This window comes from Dermacentor silvarum, chromosome 7, assembly GCF_013339745.2.
Source record: "Dermacentor silvarum isolate Dsil-2018 chromosome 7, BIME_Dsil_1.4, whole genome shotgun sequence".
Lineage (NCBI taxonomy): Eukaryota > Metazoa > Arthropoda > Arachnida > Ixodida > Ixodidae > Dermacentor > Dermacentor silvarum.
The window spans coordinates 87,990,463-88,002,867 of NC_051160.1; positions in this window are offsets into that span (position 1 = coordinate 87,990,463).

Genomic DNA, 12,405 nt, shown 5'->3' on the forward strand with positions numbered 1-12,405 from the left:
GATAGTTGTGACAACGGGTGACGGCGGCGAAACTCTGCACTTACGGCTGGCTCTGTGGTGGTTCGGGAACCAACGAGACTGCTGTAACTCTTGCCATATGTCGTCTGCGATTGAATCCACTCGTGGCTGCGACGAAAGGAGCAACTCCCGTAACTCCTCTGTCACGATCTTTTTGATTCTCTCGCACAGATCGTTGGTATCTAGAATGTCAAGGTCGGGGTACTTTGTCGACAGCGGTCGGCAATTCTAATCCCCATTCTGCATCTCTAATGTCTAATGCGTAGGGTACATAACCGTGGCATAATTACAGTTTCACAGTGGATGTCATTGGAAGGAAAGCGCAGTCGAGGATAGAAGAAAGTTAGGTAGGCTGATGGAATGAGGAAATTTTAAGGCGCAAGTTGAGATCAGGTAGCCCAAAGCAAGGGTAACTGCAAATCGCTGCGAGAGGCCATCGTCCAGCAGTGGCACTAAACATAGGCTAATGATTATGATGATGACGATGAATGATTTCCCTTTGCTTGCGCCTGCAAGCTGCCTTATACCTGCGTGTATGTTGTCCGTTGAGGTTTTAGGACCAGCGATGGAATAGTAGATAAGATTTGTCTAATACGCAGGCTTAGGTGACAGCTTTGGCGCTTGCAAAACGTACTCGGTTCTGTATAGCCTTCAGCTAGTATCTTAGGACGTAACCCTGTAACTGAAACGGTATGACATGTGTTTGAGTTAACCTGCCTCTCAAGTTGCGGGCTTTTGCATCATTTTGTAGTTGCCTGTGTAAGTACAGCTTACGAGCATCAATTGTTTTGGCTAAGTGGTCCTGAGCCGAAAAAACAGCTATCGAGGTTCTGTTTGTCCCAGTTTAATTGCCTTAGTTCGCCAAGTTGCATCAACCTGCACTGATGGCCTGATATAACCCCAGTCGCCTGTACCAAGTAGTGCAAACATACACCACACAGCCAATTCCTTGAAGTTCCAAATACTTTTTTTCCTTCACAGTTGCTTGTAGGACCGATTTGAAAAAATAAAGGGTTTGTTATAAGTTCCTTTTGCCACTGACCGGCATTCTTCGGTAATTACATATTCAGCATTAGGTCTGGATGGAAATTTCTTTTAAGAACAACGATAAGGTAAGAGCTTTTTTTCAAATACGGCCCTAGTTTGTAGATTCAAGATAGGTATTGTGTCTCTCAATATTTCCCCTTCATTGCACATTAAGCAATTAAACGTCCCACGAGATCCCAAGAGGAACCGTAAAAAATATGCGTTTCAATACCTTTGATTCATTGCGCGTACTTGTAGTGTGCCGGTAGCTCTGAAGACTACGTACACAAGTGAGATAAATAAAGGTCCACAGACTTTTCCGATACCTTCGCTGCAGCAACTTCGTGGCTTAAAAGGCAGCCTTGGCTGTACAAAAAAAATTTAAAAAGCTCTGTCATTGTCAGAACCTCGTTGACGTTAATTGAGGGTATATGAGTCTGTCCGTTGGCATGAGAATCCATTTCTGACCACGGGAAGCTTAGAGTATTTTCCAAGGCCACTTTAACGTGCTTTAACCGCTTTAACGTGCGCTGGCAGAGTCGGCTACGATATGGTCTTCTGCTTCTTGGGGTCTTCTGAACCATTTGCCAAACCACTTCGGAATGCTTCGCTCTGTGGGTCATCGTTCAGGTAGGGTTCCGAACTGGCGGAAATATAAAGGTTCACTTCCAGTTGAGCTGAAAATCACGACTCAGCTTTCGTGTTGTGTTTTGTCTCGGTTCGTTTCCATATCCTGGTGTGCAGAACAGCGTTTTCAAGCACTTTTGTAGGTAGCTGCCTATTCAGAATCATTGGCAATTTTGCACGGTTTTGCTTGTTAGACTCCACAGGTTCACGTAAGATATGTCATGGTGCATGAGGCGGAAAGTTGTGTGTGTGTGTCTCCAGCAGTAAGGTGAAGTTGACGGCGAAGAAACTGGTTCTGACAATCATACGTTGTTAATTTTTTTACAGCCAAGGCTGTCTTTTATGCCAACAAAAATGTGGGGGCTTCGCGCTTGCTCACAGCATTTGCTATTAAGTAAACGCATATTCACATTTGCGGAGAAATAAATGCTTATAACTCCATCCTAATATTAAACTACTAGGTAAAGTAATGTTTTTATGACACACAATTAGTGTATGGTTCTCGAAGTAGCGATTATTTGAGCTTTATTGTACAATAAAAATAATATAAAACAATTGGGAGATAACGACTCCTATTGTAGCTGGAATGCTATTAAAAAAAAACGTTCAACTACGATGTTAGGCAAGCTTCTTGCGACATTACCTGTGACGAAGGAGAAGGAGAAGCACCACTTTTAACCTACAAGACGCCTAAGTGGTCGAGAACGAAATATCGACCCTATTGATCCCCAGAGAAGCATTAATCGATGTGAAAACAAGAGCAAACTTCGACAACTTGTCTGTTTTTCCTAGATGTAACGGCCCCAACCCATTACTTGCTCTGTTGTAATTTACAAGGTAGTTTCTACTAACCACTATGGCACGTGTGCTGCTTTATATTACGTTCATTATATATTCCCCGATGAACTGTGCAAGGTTGAGTAACGCAAACTGTAAAAACACCAACGACAAAAACAAAAAATGAAAAAAAAAAGCATGAAACACGCATTCTGTGTTTGTATGGTGTTCCTATGGCAACGTAAGTGATTGTGATGTGAGAACGGCTGCACCAAAGTGCCAAGAGTCTTATATAGAAGATTTGGTGTTTTCTAAGCGCTTTCTAACGTAGTGGAATGTAAAAAATTCGAATTTTGCTGACGTTAAACCACATTAATAATCTTCGCTCTTGAGCCACACTGATGGATCTTCTGAAATCGCGAAAGGCATCTTTCTGAATTGATGTTCACAACTCAAATTGGCTACATGAAATGTATCCTAAATATTTGCTTAAATAGCCTAGCGAGGCCACAGTACCCACCATTTATATATGTCCCAGGAGATGAAAATCTGTTTACAATCTTCTTGAAATAATTTTATGATGCACAAATCTCCTAAATACGATTGTAATAAATATATTTACAACTCCTTGACCAGAATTCGTAATAACGCACGACATCATACAAGAGTTTTTAATAACTCTCGATAGATTGTTGTCAAACTCAACATTATTGTTCGCGTAAGTAGCCTCGCGTGGGAACAAGGCGGCCATAACTGCGAGAGTGTACCAATTTTTTCCCTTTCTTGCCTCATGTCAGCTGGCGCTCTCAGAGTCAGTGTTCGACTGCACCACCTCCAGCATTGCTCCACATATCGTAGGCCGTTCCTCGTAGCCAATATGTGCTACACAGACGGCGTGCGAATTATACCACCTTTAGGATGGTCGAAAGTCTAAATACAACAAATTGTTATGCTTCTATGTCAGAGTACGAAGCGTTAGTATCCCCGTCGCAATCATGCTAGCGTTTAGGCCGTCAAAGTCACCTTCCTGCTGTGGACCCACATGTTTGCGTCTCACAAGCCCTTACATGCCTTACACGAGCCTGTGGTTATTTCTAGTGGCACTGTGCAAGATCGCCAATGATTATGGATAGGCAGCTACCTACTAAAATGCTTGAGAACGCTGTTGTGCTCACCAAGGCACTGAAATGAACGAGACTGAACACAACACCAAAGCTGAGCCGTTGTTTTCAGTTGAACAGTGAGCAAACCGAAACTTTATATTTCAACCAGTTCAGAACTCTACCTGAACAAGAACCTATAGAAGGAAGCGCTGCGAACCGGTTTGACAAATTAGTCAGAAGACACAGTTTGGTAGCAAATCATCCAGTAGAACGCTCCGCTGGAGCACTTTTAAGCGGAAACGTCTGACAAAGGCTCAAAGACTCGAGTATTCAGCAATAAATTCTCCCGGTAAAGGGCAGACTCAAATAACCTCATGTAACGTCAACTAAGTTCTGACATCACTACGTTGTTATTTCTTGTACATTCAAAGCTGCCTTTTGCGCCATGAAAATTGCGGGTGCCTTGCGATTGCTCGCCTTTTCTTGTACGTAAATACATATTAGCATGTAAGTATAAATAAAAGTGTATAACGTCATCCTAATATTAAACTTCTAGGCAAAGTGATGCCTTTTCAATGAACCACAACCACCCTAAGCTTCTCGAACACACAAATTCCGAATGCGAGTCACCTAACAGTTCCATATAAGCAAAAATTTGAACTTTATAGTGAGAATTAAAAAATAAAATTATTGCGAGATAATGATTCATTTTGTAGGATGAATTATTATGTTAAAAATACTCCAATAAAGCGCCGATTTCAGGAACACTTCTTGCTTCAGTAGCTGTCGCGAAGAAGTAAGGGAAGCTACGCATTTAACGTATAAGGCGCCTAAATGCTCGAGACAGAGATATCGACCCGATTATGACCCAGGAAAGCAAATTTGATGAGGAAACAAGGGGTAACTTCGAAATTTTTTCTGTTTGGCCTCGAAAGAACGCCCTCATTATATTACCTATTTATCGTATTTTTAGGGTTAGTTTCTACTAGCTGGTATGGAATATGCACTGCTTTATATTAGGTTCATTATATAAACCCGCATGAACTGTGAAAGTCGAGGAACACGAACTGTAAAAGCTCCATAGACAAAGAAGCAAACATTGAAATAAACTATTCGATAAAAAAAGGCACGAGTGACGCATTCTGTGTTTTATGTGGTTTCTATAGCAACGTTAGTGGTTGTGATGAGACAACGGTTGCACCCTAGTGACGAGACTTTTACATAGAATATTTGTTGTGTCTTATCCATAGTCGCAACAAACGAAATGCTTTTAATGCAGTGCAATATAAAATTTTTCTATTTCGGTTACATTAAACCACATGGCTGATCTTCACTCCAGAGCCGCACTAACTGAAGTTCATAAATACCCTAATACATTTTTTTGTAAATTCATATTCAGATCTCAAATTACTGCATCAAGTGAATCCTAAATATTCTTTAATAAAGCTAATGAGTTCACAGTATCCACCCAAACAATACCTTACACGAGCATAACATGTTATTATTCACCACACAATCTCCTTGAAATAATTGAGAAAATGAACAAATCTTCTAAATAAGAGTATGATAAATGTATTTCTTTTGCAATCTCTTGGCAGTAATTCGTAATGATACACGAAACATTAGAAAAGTTCGCAATAACACTATTTCGTTTACATTATTTTTACAAGAAAGTTGACCAACACATCTCTGGGAAAAAGTAAGGAAAACGAGGGCCTAACATGGATGCGATAAGCAAAAATACTAGTTTTACGCTAATAAATAACATTGAGTACTCAGTCCCTGCCGGGCAGATCGAAAGCCAAATAAATGAGAAAAAGAAGTTTTGTAATGCGGTATCAAAGTCTGCCCGGGGACGATAGTGTGGTTGGCCAGCACGCATATCAGTGGGAGTGAAAGAATGAGTTTTATGCACGACTGCCGAATCCCTGAAATCTTGGAGCCGTTGAAGTATACTCTGGCTTCGTTATTACTTCTTGCTTTATGTGTCTCTAATAGGCTGCATCGCTTCCATGGCTTCACACGTACAGTTTTCTGCACAGTGATTCTCTGCTCAGATGTTCCTGCCGGAAAATAGTTGGGGATCCAGAACTGCGTACAAAGATCAGCTGATATCTGCCTTGCCTTTGAGCTCTAATTTATTTACTGGCACAGCAGGAGGCATTCGCACGAAGCCGCAAATTGCGCTCCAGAGACTTCTATCCGATGAAATATAAAAATTTAGGAATAAATACTTGCCTCCTAATCTGCGCCCAACCATTCTTAAGTGTGCACATTTATATTTTCGGCATATCGCAGTGAAAACATTGCAAAAGGTTCTTATGTACGAGAATTTCCCCTAGAGATGGCAGCACTGTATCCAGTTGTAATTACCTTGAGTCCCAAGTTGGCACCAAAGCATGTTTCAATGAAGAGCGGTGAGAAACCAGTGACATAGTATACCAGATTTTCTAAGCTTGCCTGAAAGAGGACCGTTGAAGGGCATTACATCCCCAGTAGCCCGCTCTGCTCCGTTCAGGCGCGCTTGTGATGTGGCGTCGCAGCCAGCGGAACTTTAGGTGCTGTTTCGCTACTACAGTTTAGACGCCGGCTTTTTGGCTCAAGGGGCCATTTGGTGCATAAAAATATTAATATCTGAGTCTGTTACCCCTAAATTGCGTGCTAATTCCCGCTCCAAATTGAGGTAATCGCTTTAGGTGCCTGCGAGTGCTATACGTTTTTTTTTATTGGAACAGTTATTCTGCCAACCTGCTCTATTATAGTTACTTTTTGTTTGGAGCAGTTATTGCATTTTAAAATGTGCAATGCCAAGTAACAACGTAATTTCTATTCAGGGACATTACTTTAATCATTTGAGTGAAAATGTGTTTGGAAAGGCCGGTCACCTTGTCATGTTGAATTGTTCACATTTCTTACACTTTGAAATTTGATGGTGATTGATGGTGTTCAGTGGCGCAATGTTCATATAGTGTTAAAGAGCGCCAAAAATGTTATAGAGGGATCAATGGATTGATGAATAGCAGTAAGTAGATGTAACGTAGCTATATAGAGGCCTATATTGATCGCTCTATAAGTGCGCAAAATATATGCTTGGAACAAAAACATGGCAATGACAACAGTGAGGCGTGCTATGTATATAGACCACGTGTATACCGAAACAAAAATACAGAGCCATTCAAATATGTGGAGGTGTATGGCCAGCGGAGCTGTACGTGAGGCCTTCACGCGACCGATGAAGCGTCGTGAGAACACTGATGTTTTTGTGTACCATTCTATGCCTAACTTTTCCGAGAGAAACGCCTCGAACCACTTTCCGTCTGGCCGAGACACGTCGATGTTGAAATCACCCATAATTACGATGGGAGTGGAGTCGGTAAGTGTGATCCAACCAAAAAGTGTATACGCTTGGCGTTTGCCGCACGGTCCGTAATGCCTGCTTCTGCTCACGACAGTGTTCTTCGTAGGCGCGCTGTTCTTCGGCAGTCCTTACCTCAGGCGGCCTACCCATTGCACGGGGGAAGGGAACTGACATAAGGTTACGTGGTTCAGGTGTTTCCCCAGGAATGGGGTGTGTCAGGGGTTGGTCTACATTTTTATGCGGGGGGGGGGGGGCATTGTGAATAGAGGGGCTAGGGGCGGTAGCAATCTTCATTTTGCATTTTGTCCTTGGCTCCAACACTCGTGACAAAGATTGCGAATAGTTACTTGACTTTACACGAGGACAAAAGTTAGATTTTTGAACAGACAAAGCTGAAGAAAAAGGACTACAATAAACGTGTCGAGAAACTAGGCGGCAATTCAGACTAGTTGCAATAAAACTTACAAAATCTAGGTGCTCAAACCCACTCGCCGGACGCAGACGTTGACAATTCTTTAAAACACGCGCGCTTGTGCACTAGGCATAACATATCAACTCTTAATTAGGCACCCACACCAGGAAGTTGAATCTGTGCTGAACACTGTAGGCACACGCGAAAAGTGTAAATGGGGGCTTCGATATCGGCCACGACAATATGCATGACATTGACATATCAAGATATGAATTTACGACTGCTACACATAATCGGTTGAATATATGCTAGCACAGGCACTTCGCACATCCGGTCTATTCACTGCATAACTAAATTCATAATATAAGTATGAAACAAGAAGTAAACATCAACGTTCTTCGTACTAATAAAACTAAATCGCCACAAATACATGTAGGCATTCTCAACCACATACCGAACAGTTACATCTGCCTAGGTTTCTTCCTGTAACACCGCTTCACTTTCGCGATAATACCTTGAAAAGCGTGTCGGTCATTCCTAGTGGCATATCAGACGTCTGGCCGCTCAGCAGCTCATTGACGTGGTTAGGGAGAAGGTAGGTTCTTTCTGGCGACAAAACCCGGTTCAGAGACAAAAAGGAGCGCTCGACGGTGGCTGGAGTGATCGGTAGCAACAAAAGATGACCGAAAACATCTTGTACCTTGGGAAATATAGTGACGAAATGGGGAACTAGAAAGGAAGATGGAAATGCTGTGGATGTCAAATCCTCCATCAGGCGTCGAAAGATATTCCACTCCACATCAAAATTTCGCGCGTGTTCTTCTTCGTACGGCAAGCCGATTGCTGGGAGAACTTCCCTTTAGTTTTCTGTGCCTTGCGGTTATGATAGGCCCACATAGAACGATCTCAGGGTTGGGGTGGGGTCGACGAGTCGCTGCCGAAGGTTGACCTGAATTATGGCTTTGTACTTGTTTAACTCACGCGTGAGGTTGCACTTGTTCTCCTCTGTAATCTGCTGACGTTCTTACTTCTTTAAGCACTGCTTTCACAGAAATCTCCGCAATTGCCTCCGTGGTTGCTTCAATCACAGGGCAAAAATATACCGCTGTTGTTGTAGTTGACTGGATGGCAATGTTTAGAGACGCCAATAGCCCAGGAAACGATCGACAAGTGTAATAATAGCGATCGTTTTTTCTGAACGTAGCTGTAATAATAGTCCACCAGCTTCAGTGCTCATGACAGCACCATCTTGGCAAATGCTTTCCAAATAGAGTATCAGCCGTTCGAGTTCTTTCATTATGACAGCCAGCGATCGCTCATGAGAGAGCCACCGAGTTTTGCCGGGCTGCACGAGTTTCAGCTTCAACTCGACAGCATCTTCGGTGTTTTCAAGAACATTCAAGCGTTTAGGATTCTTACTGAAGAAAGAGTAGGGTGACGAGACGAGATTAAGAGTCCTTTCGATTTGCGTCGACGACTATGCAGCACGGACTAGGGCAAGCTGGAGTAAATTACCTCGGCAGGGAGTGTAACAGAGATGACGTTTGCATTTCTGCTTAAGTAAAGCCTACAGCACTCCGTGCCTTCTGGAGTAGTTCGCAGCCCCATCAAATGAACAAGCCACCTTGGTTGCATCGAGTCCAGACTTGCTCAATTCGTGCAGGATATGCGTGGTCACCGAAGAAGACTATACGTTCGAAATAACTTCGTGTCGAGTAACGCGTCCGTCGGTTGGCCATTGACATCAATATATCGTATGCGGTGACTCAGGATTTGGCACCCATTAGGGTCAGTGCACTCGTCAGCCATGTAGGAAAACTTCTCGAACGTGGAAAGTGAGGTTTGGACCATTTCAAGAGTTAATTTCTTCACCGTCATCCCACATACTTCCAACCAATCAGTTGAATTCCTTGCAGAAAGGCAGTTCGCATTTGCGCGTATTCTTGAACCACTGCTCGATTTCAGGATTAATAATGGAAAACGTGCTCAGAAATGATCTCCAGTTCGTAGTGTGGGCTACTTCCTACTTGAAAAGAAAGTAGGATGCTACAACTTCGTTTTCTCATTACCTTAGTTTGATCGTCGGCATTTTGTGCAACCTCATTTATGACCTCTGAAATTGTCTGCGACTGGCTCAAAATGTTTACAGCATGTTTGTGATGTCCTGAGGTTTGGTGCTTCACGGCCTTTTCACCAAGCTTGGATGCATTGCACTTGCTGACTTGCTTGATATGATCCATGCAGCGCCCGTTTTTTCGTCAAAAAGAAGCTTCCCTTCATTACAAGCCAATTTGCAAATTTGGCACCAGTAGCCGTCACTGGTAACCTCAGTGATGAAGAATCTCGTGACCGATGAACACCGGGTATATCTTTTCGGCTGAGTGCACTCTTCGGTGGTCGGTTGCGGGCCTTCTGGCGGGAAACTACACTCAGATGATCTAGTGAAAGCATCCCACGATTTTTCATTTTGATCTTGCTTCGACGTTTTCAAAGGAGAGAAGAAGCTCCGGAGAGGTTGTTGCCGCTTCCTTGCCGGTGTAACCTATATTAAAAAAACAGAGCTCTTCCACTACTGTGATGACGGAAGCCAGAGAAGTTGTGACTATGGTGGGTCTGCTGTAGTGAATATTGCCCCCAGAATGAGAATGGGCGTATCGTTGTTGGGCATCACCCAACCGAACACGTCTATCACGGACGTTCCGGTTGAGAAACTAGCGTTTAAACCTGGCCGTCCCACCGGGGATGTTGGCGCTAGCGTTGCCGAGGCAACGCTAGCGCCAACTTCCGTAACGCTAGCGCCAACGCTATCATTTCGAGAGTATTAATGTAGTTTTTGTTATTATTGTAAAGTCAAAAATCGAAATAAAGCAAGAACTGTTGCGTACAAAGGCTAGTCAAAAAAAGGATTACTTACCGTAATGCGAAAATCTGTGGTCATAAGTGGGTGGGAACAGCAAGTTCATCGAGTGGTGGACGTTTTGACTGCCTCAGTCTGCCTGTGTCTGACCTAAAACCGAATTACATATGCGGCACCCTCCTTCATAAGCGCCCTCGAAAAATCTAGAAACGGAAAGGGGCGCCGAGAAAGTGGGCGGGTGCCACAGTACGTGGAAAGCTACGTTCCTTTCCCTCTGTCTTCTTGACAGTTCCGGAACTTTCTCGAGCCTCCCGTCGGCACGCTGAAGGTCGCGCGGAAAAGGAGGGCCGGGGCCCTCGTGCAAGGACATATTCGCTGGCGCGCGTGCCTAGGAGGTGGTTGAAGAAGCAACTATTCTCTTTCTCCGACGCGCGGGCCGTAAACGCTCGGCGGTGGTATAGCAGCTTTACGGACGGCGTGTCACCGCCGTTGACGGGGGGGATGCGGCGTTCGGTTGCGCCATTAAGACGCGGCGTTCTGTTCGGTGTCACCACGCGGCAACGCTTCCCGTGATTGCGCCCTGGCTCTGACGCTTTGAAGGCCGGGCGGTCGTCGTATTTGACTTATTTTCTTTCGTGTTGGAGTCTCCCATCACAAGAATGGCAATGCCTCCTTTACTAGACGCCCCACTTACTGTCGACGAGAGACCGCGGGCCCTGCCTCCGGGATCACAACAGATGCCCCTAAAAGCTCCACGTGATTTAGGTTTCGGGCAGCCGCCGCGGCTAGCGTTCGCAGCCTATCCTGGTGGAGAAGAGGAAAGAGGAGAGGGGAAGGAACCAGCTTCTCCGCTCACGCGCCAGGCATCTTCTTAAGGAGTCATTGAGAAAGCTATGGACAATGTGTTCTTTCGTGCGCTTATATGCCTTTCTTCCGGCGCTATAACACAAAATGTTCCGTCGCGCGTAAATACCAAAGGAAGAAAAGTCCTTGCGAGTTAAGGGGGTGCCTTCAGAAAAACAAGGGGGGGGGGGGGTTACACCCCCTAGGGGGTGCGTAGGGAAATGACTGGCTGTCATTTCCAGGGTCCTTGAACGCGAGTGCCTGGTGGCATGTATTATAGATACTACTGTCCCAACATGAGCCTGTATTCAGAGACCATGCTGCGGATCATTTGGGTGTATAACACCTAGTACACAAACAACGGTTTAAAAAATCTAAAACCGAGTTCACGTCAGAGAGCGGGTCTTTGCCGAGAAAGAATGCCGGATGTAATGGCATACGCTGTCTGTATGCTAGAGTTCTTTTTTCTTTGATCTTTTACTTTGACACATTGAAGCAAGACGAGTAGGACAGTCTGCGTCTCGCCACATGTCCCTCATATAGGAGGATAACTGCTGGTCAAGAGATAGCAGTGTGTGTCATAGGTGTGGCCTATTAGAAGTCAGCAGAATGGGACCTCAGTTCGTCGTGTGTCGTTATTGATGGATAACTTCCTAAATGTGGCTTTAATCAATGGAGCTTGTCACAGAATTTTGCGCTATACAATCGTTGCCAATAGCACCTCCTTTTTTTGCGTAGAAAGAGCTTCAAACCTATGGTAGGGATGGTGATGGAAGTTAGTGTTTGATCGTGTAGATGCAGCCAGTTGGTCCGCAAGCATGTTTACTGCAATGCCTCTATGCCCAGGAACCCAGCATATAATGACAGCAATCCTTGAAAGGTACCGGTTTAAGAGCCTGCTTATAGTGACCATGCGCATCATCCCTTATACCGGACTAACTATTAATGAAGGCGACCAATCACTGGGAAACATCATTTGCGAAGGAGAAGCTTTGTGAATTCGGCCCAGATTCGCAGACTTTAGATTGAAGATGTTACTTTATCACAACACTGCCCTTGTGAAAGCTGAAAGAAATACATTGCTTCTATTCCATGGTCGCTTCGTCAGCTACGCTAAGATAGCCTGACACTTGCTTTACCTTCCCTCTCTGCTGGATGGCACAAGGCGTCAGCACCTGGTCGTACACTTATCGCCGGTTATTATAATGAGGCGGAAAGTGCCACTACATTGAAGTTCAATTATGCGCATTGGTCACTCTTCACAAAATATTTTTTCTTTTGTTTTGTCATTGTAATCTAACTATTCTTCATAACCACTGCTCGATTTACTACACTATAGCTTCATAGGCATAGTTCAAAACGTACTATGGTAAATAATCATCCC